The 7,955-nt window shown below is 33.9% G+C and overlaps 1 non-coding gene across 1 annotated transcript; it reads right to left on the bottom strand.

Annotated features, from left to right (window-relative positions):
* Positions 1-6,303: 6,303 nt before the first annotated feature.
* Positions 6,304-6,407, bottom strand: LOC130953984 (small nucleolar RNA R71). Its single transcript, XR_009076142.1, has one exon. It is a non-coding gene; the product is annotated as a small nucleolar RNA R71 (small nucleolar RNA).
* Positions 6,408-7,955: the final 1,548 nt, after the last annotated feature.

Genomic DNA, 7,955 nt, shown 5'->3' with positions numbered 1-7,955 from the left:
TAAGAATTGCTCAAGAGCTAAGAAGTACAAAATAAATATATAATATAATACTCTATATAATGCACACACTTACGGTCGTACACACACATACAACAATTTTTTACTTGTTTGATAACTTCTCTCTTTATTTTCTAAGAAATATTTTATTAATTTCTTTTGAGTTGTAAAAAGTGTCTACGTTAGTTATATATATATATATATATATATACACAAAAAGAAATAATTACTAACTATAATTCGAATATTTGTCACCAGAAAAAAGTTTGAGAATCAAAATAATTTCGCCAGTCAAAATTTTTTAATTTAACTTTATTTATATAATTTTTTATATTTTAATTTTTTATTTTACACTTTTATCACTCAACTTATCACCTTATAATCTTAATTATTAGGATATAATATATCATATATTAATGAGACTATTTATAATTTGATTCTCATATATACTATTATATTAAACACTAATTATAATGTTATATATACTATTATATTAAACACTAATTATAATGTTAATTGAATTTTCTTTGTGACCACCAATTTATTTATTTTTTATTGTTTCACTGCACCTTCGTAATATTATAGAGATTAAAGTAATCTAAATTTTAATTAATTTTTTGTAATCATTAATTTATTGTCTTAGTTACGTAATATTTGTTTCATATTTTTTAAAATGGAATAATAATTTATTCTGATTTTTTAACACAAATGCTTTTAAATTTTATTATAATTAAATTTAAAAAATATCAAATACTTAAATTAATTTATTCAATTAACAAATTTACTCATAACATCCATAAGTTTATACACACAACATTCATAATTTCATACTCATAACATTTATAATTTCATACATATGATTTTCATAATTAATAAACTTTTACAATTAATATTACCAAATTTTAAAATGTGTTTTGTTGTATTTTTCAAATTATTATCTCATATGTGCACAAATAAATCATAATTTTAATTATTTTAATATTTTTTATTTAATATTCATATATGTACTTATTTATTGATTTTAATATAATAAGTTAATAATTACTTTTAAAATTTTATTTCTTAATTTTTGTTTATATTTTATTTTTATTTTTTATCTTCTAATAGTCTATATGTAAAATATGTAACACCCTACCATACAGAGTCTTATGCTTAAGTCATAAAACAAAGATGGCAAGATATTACGACCTCTAACTATTAAAATTTAGTACGTATAATAGTGTGAATAAAGATTATAACTAGGAGCCTTTGAAGAAAAAGGGATAAACAAAATTGATAAACTAAAAGGCACAACACTCCGATCGATAACATAACGTAACGGATAAAGGAATGAACTAACTCGAGATTATATATATACAAAAGAGTGTCAAAAACACAAATATCAAAACTCTAGATCCGGTTGCGAAGATAACCTGTCCGAACATAGAAGTATATACAAATATATAAAGCAAGAAACCCAAAGGAAACCCCAAAGGGCAAAAATACAGAAAACCTATTTCTCCAAAACCACCTCTAAGAGGAGTCATCACAGTTTGTATTATTTAGTGGAGATAAAAGTATCTAAGCAAAATATAAAACTAAATAGAATCCCGAGAACCAAGGAATCTTCGCTAATCCAAAAGTCTCCAGCATGCTTCAGCGAAAAGCCTCACGTCCTGCATCTGAAAACCACAAAATCCGTATGGGTGACAACCGGAGGTTCTCAGTATGGTAACAGTGCCCACATATCTAACATGTAATATCTTGGGAAAGCCGAAGGCAATCCTAGAACTTCCACCAGATAAATCAAAGCTTATAAACAGACTAAACCATAAATGGCAACTGACTAAAGATCTTCAGTCTAACTAATACTTCCCTTTCCAATTCCTTCAGACCTCCCAACCACCAGCAGGAGTATAATATGGCAAACACAGTTATATCAAACAAGAGATATACAAATAGGAAATAGATACGGCATTTAGACAATTAGCAAGTAATATGCAGTCAATTAGGCAATCTCAAACAATTCATATAATATGCATATGATGTATGCCTGTCCTAATGGCTGATGATATCATCTGTTGGTTATATAGCCAACCCGACAAGTCCTGGTAGCTAACCATTGGACTGTCCCTTTGTCGTACATCCCCAACTTGAGTTATACTCAATATAATTAATAATTCATAATTAATATCCAACACCCTCACTAGTGTATATTCACGGGGGTGAGCTCATCCGAAACTTTCATAGTGTCCGACCACACTTACAACATAAGGTCAGCAGAGTCTCGAGTCTCCATCTAGAGCACGTGGTGGCTAGCCACTGCTTTCTTTCAGGGAAACTCGTGTCTCAGATAGTGGAAGTGCAACATTCACATTTCATTCAATAAACATATATGCAATTATACTCAGCTATAATTCAATAATGGCTCCGCTATAACTCGGTAATAACTCAAACATCCGGCTCATAGTTCAATCCAGAACCAGCCAATTTATTAACAAATATAGCCTTTCGGCTCATGGAACATAAAGCACTTCCACCGTCATCCTCCGTATCTCATATAATCATCCTTGACCATCATTGATCATTAATTTTTCCCTTTCTTCATTCACAAGTGATGAGCGGATAATTTATACGCTTTTTGCCATTGTTTTTAGATAGTTTTTAGTATGATCTAGTTACTTTTAGAGATGTTTTCATTAGTTTTTATTATAAATTCACATTTCTAGACTTTATTATGAGTTTGTGTATTTTTCTGTGATTTCAGGTATTTTCTGGCTGAAATTGAGGGACCTGAGCAAAACTCTGATAGGAGGCTGACAAAGGACTGCTGATGCTGTTGGAATCTGACCTCCCTGCACTCAAAATAGATTTTCTGGAGCTACAAAACTCCAAATGGCGCGCTCTCAACGCCTTTGGAAAGTAGACATCTAGAGCTTTCCAGCAATATATAATAGTCCATACTTTATTCGTGATTAGATGACGTAAACTGGCGCTCAACGCCAGTTCCATGTTGCTGTCTGGAGTCAAACGCCAGAAACACGTCACGAACCGGAGTTGAACGCCCAAAACACGTTACAACTTGGCGTTCAACTCCAAAAGAAGCCTCAGCTCGTGGATAGATCAAGCTCAGCCCAAACATACACCAAGTGGGCCCTGGAAGTGGATTTATGCATCAATTACTTACCTCTGTAAACCCTAGTAGCTAGTTTAGTATAAATAGAACATATTACTAGTCTATTAGATATCTTTGATCATTCGGTCTTGTGATCACTTCGGGGCTGGCCATTCGGCCATGCCTGAACCTCTTTCACTTATGTATTTTCAACGGTGGAGTTTCTACACACCATAGATTAAGGGTGTGGAGCTCTGCTGTACCTCAAGTTTTAATGCAATTACTATTATTTTCTATCCAATTCGATTTATTCCTGTTCTAAGATATTCGTTGCACTTCAACTTGATGAATGTGATGATCCGTGATACTCATCATCATTCTCACCTATGAATGCGCGTGACTGACAACCACTTCCGTTCTACCTTAGACCGGGCGCATATCTCTTGGATTCCTTAATCAGAATCTTCGTGGTATAAGTTAGAATTGATGGCGGCATTCATGAGAATCCGGAAAGTCTAACCTTGTCTGTGGTATTCCGAGTAAGATTCCGGGATTGAATGACTGTGACGAGCTTCAAACTCCTGAAGGCTGGGCGTTAGTGACAGACGCAAAAGAATCACGGGATTCTATTCTAGCCTGATTGAGAACCGACAGATGATTAGCCGTGCTGTGACAGAGCATTTGGACCATTTTCGCTGAGAGGATGGGATGTAGCCATTGACAACGGTGATGCCCTACATACAGCTTGCCATAGAAAGGAGTGATAAAATTGGATGAAAGCAGTAGAAAAGCATAGATTCAACAGGGACAAGCATCTCCATACACTTATCTGAAATTCCCACCATTGGATTACATGAGTAACGTTATCTTTATTTCCTGTCTATTTTATTTATCTTCTAAAATATCTAATCCAATTACATTTGAATCCACCTGACTAGGATTTACAAGATGACCATAGCTTGCTTCATACCAACAATCTCTGTGGGATCGACTCTTACTCACGTAAGGTATTACGTGGACGACCCAGTACACTTGCTGGTTAGTTGTGCGGAGTTATGACTAAGTGTAATTCACGTGTGAGAACTACCAAGTCATTGGAGCCATTGTTGATGATCACAATTTCGTCCACCATGTTTTTGGCGCCGTTGCCGGGGATTGTTCGAGTATGGACAACTGACGGTTCATCTTGTTGCTCAGATTAAGTAATTTTCTTTTTATTTTCCTTTCAAAAAAAGTTTTCAAAAATCTTTCAAAAATTTTTTCTTTATTTTCGCTTTTCAAAAATATAATTTTCAAAAAAAATAATAAAAAAAATCATAAAATCATAAAAAATCAAAAATATTTTGTGTTTCTTGTTTGAGTCTTGAGTCAACTTTTAAGTTTGGTGTCAATTGCATGCTTTAAAAATTTTTCTTGCATTTTTCGAAAATTCATGCATTCATGGTGTTCTTCATGATCTTCAAGTTGTTCTTGACAAGTCTTCTTGTTTGATCTTGATGTTTTCTTGTTTTGTGTTGTTTGTTGTTTTTCATATGCATTTTCGATTGTTAGAGTCCATGCGTTAAAGATTTCTAAGTTTGGTGTCTTGCATGTTTTCTTTGCATCAAAAATTTTTCAAAATTATGTTCTTGATGTTCATCATAATCTTCAAAGTGTTCTTGGTGTTCATCTTGACATTCATAGTGTTCTTGCATGCATCATGTGTTTTGATCCAAAATTTTCATGTTTTGGGTGAGTTTTATGTTTTTCTCTCTCATCATTAAAAATTCAAAAAAATCAAAAAATATCTTTTCCTTAATTTTCTCATGATTTTCGAAAATTTGAGTTGACTTAGTCAAAAAATTTTTAAAATTAATTGTTACTTACAAGTCAAGTCAAATTTTTAATTTTAAAAATCTTATCTTTTCAAAATCTTTTTCAAAAATCATATCTTTTTTATTTTTTCTATTTTTTTCGAAAATTTTGAAAATTATTTTCCAAAAATCTTTTTCTTAATTTTATTTCAAATTTTCGAAATTTATGCTAACAATTAATATGACTGATTCAAAAATTTGAAGTTTGTTACTTTCTTGTTAGGAAAGGTTCAATCTTTAAATTCTAGAATCTTATCTTTTAAATTCTTGTTAGTTAAGTAATTAATTTTAATTTTAAAAATTAAATCTATCTTATCTTTTATATCACATCTTTTTCAAAATTTTATCTTTTTTAAAAATTTAATTTCAAAATATCTTATCTAACTTCTTATCTTCTTATCTTTTCAAATTTGATTTTAATATCTTTTTCAACTAACTATTTGACTTTTTGTTTGTTTCTTATCTTTTTCAAAACCACCTAACTACTTTTCCCTCTCTAATTTTCGAAAATATCTCATCCCTTTTTCAAAATTCTTTTCAAATTAACTAATTGTTTTAAATTTTAATTTTATCCTATCTTTAATTTTCGAAAATCATTAACTACTTTTTCAAAATTATTTTCGAATTCTCCCTCTCTTCTCTTCTTTTATTTATTTATTTATTTATTAACACTTCTCTTCACCTCTCTTAATCTCAAATCACTGCCCCTACCTATTCATTCTTCTTCACTCCTATTTCCTTTCTTCTTCTACTAACATAAAAGAATCTCTATACTGTGACATAGAGGATTCCTCTTTCTTTTCTTGTTCTCTTCTTCTCTATATGAGCAGGAACAAGGAAAAAGGCATTCTTGTTGAAGCTGATCCTGAACCTGAAAGGACTCTGAAGAAGAAACTAAGAGAAGCTAAATTACAACAATCCAGAGACAACCTTTCTGACATTTTTGAACAAGAGAAGGAGATGGCAGCCGAACCCAACAACAATAATGCAAGGAGGATGCTTGGTGATTTCACTAAACCAACTTCCAAATTTGATGGAAGAAGCATCTCCATTCCAGCCATTGGAGCAAACAATTTTGAGCTGAAACCTCAATTAGTTGCTCTGATGCAACAGAACTGCAAGTTTCATGGACTTCCATCTGAAGATCCTTACCAGTTTTTAACTGAGTTCTTGCAGATTTGTGAGACTGTAAAAATGAATGGAGTAGATCCTGAAGTCTACAGGCTCATGCTTTTCCCTTTTGCTGTAAGAGACAGAACTAGAACATGGTTGGATTCACAACCTAAAGATAGCCTGGACTCTTGGGATAAGCTGGTCACAGCCTTCTTGGATAAATTCTTTCCTCCTCAAAAGCTGAACAAGCTTAGAGTGGATGTTCAGACCTTTAAACAAAAAGATGGTGAATCCCTCTATGAAGCTTGGGAAAGATACAAGCAGATGACCAAAAAGTGTCCTTCTGACATGTTTTTAGAATAGACCATATTAGATATATTCTATTATGGTCTATCTGAGTTTTCCAAAATGTCATTGGACCATTCTGCAGGTGGATCCATTCACCTAAAGAAAATGCCTGCAGAAGCTCAAGAACTTATTGACATGGTTGCAAATAACCAATTCATGTACACTTCTGAGAGGAATTCCATGAATAATGAGACGCCTCAGAGGAAGAAAATTCTTGAAATTGATGCTCTGAATGCCATATTGGCTCAGAATAAAGTGTTGACTCAGCAAGTCAACATGATCTCTCAAAGTCTGAATGGATGGCAAAATGCATCCAACAGGACTAAAGAGGCAGCTTCTGAAGAAGCTTATGATCTTAAGAACCCTGCAATGGCAGAGGTTAATTACATGGCTGAACCTTATGGAAACACCTATAATTCATCATGGAGAAATCATCCAAATTTCTCATGGAAGGATCAACAAAAGCCTCAACAAGGCTTTAATAATGGTGGAAGAAACAGGCTAAGCAATAACAAGCCTTTTCCATCATCTTCTCAGCAACAGACAGAGAATTCTGAACAGAGCCCCTCTAACTTATCAAACATAGTCTCTGATCTGTCTAAGGCCACTTTAAGTTTCATGAGTGAAACAAGATCCTCCATTAGAAATTTGGAGGCACAAGTGGGCCAGCTGAGTAAGAAAATCATTGAAATTCCTCCCAGTATTCTCCCAAGCAATACAGAAGAGAATCCAAAGGGAGAGTGCAAGGCTATTGATGTAATCAATATGGCCGAATGCACAAGGGAGGAGAAGGACGAAAATCCTAGTGAGGAAGACCTCCTGGGACGTCTCTCAAGCAAGAAGGAGTTCCCTATTGAGGACCTAAAGGAATCTGAGGCTCATATAGAGATGGTGCACGAAATTGCAATAACACTTTTGCAATCCCGCACAACTAACCAGCAAGTGCACTGGGTCGTCCAAGTAATACCTTGCGTGAGCAAGGGTCGATCCCACGGAGATTGTCGGCTTGAAGCAAGCTATGGTTATCTTGTAAATCTTAGTCAGGATATCAGAAATTATCAGGATTGATTGTAAAAAGCAAAAGAACATGAAAAAGGTACTTGTTCTGCAGTAATGGAGAATAGGTTGAGGTTTGGAGATGCTCCATCTTCTGAACTTCTGCTTTCCTACTGCCTTCTTCATCAAACACGCAAGGCTCCTTCCATGGCAAGCTGTGTGTAGGGTTTCACCGTTGTCAGTGGCTACCTCCCATCCTCTCAGTGAAAGCGATTGCATATGCTCTGTCACAGCATAGCGGAATTCATCTGTCGGTTCTCAATCAGGCCGGAATAGAATCCAGTGATTCTTTTGCGTCTGTCACTAACGCCCCGCCTTCAGGAGATTGAAGCACGTCACAGTCATTCAATCATTGAATCCTACTCAGAATACCACAGACAAGGTTTAGACCTTCCGGATTCTCTTGAATGCCGCCATCAGTTCTAGCTTATACCACAAAGATTCCGATTAAAGAATCCAAGAGATAACTACTCAATCTAAGATAGAACAGCGGT

The sequence above is a fragment of the Arachis stenosperma genome, chromosome 9, assembly GCF_014773155.1.
Source record: "Arachis stenosperma cultivar V10309 chromosome 9, arast.V10309.gnm1.PFL2, whole genome shotgun sequence".
In the NCBI taxonomy this organism is placed as follows: Eukaryota; Viridiplantae; Streptophyta; class Magnoliopsida; order Fabales; family Fabaceae; genus Arachis; species Arachis stenosperma.
This window is presented reverse-complemented; position numbering and strand designations above follow the sequence as displayed.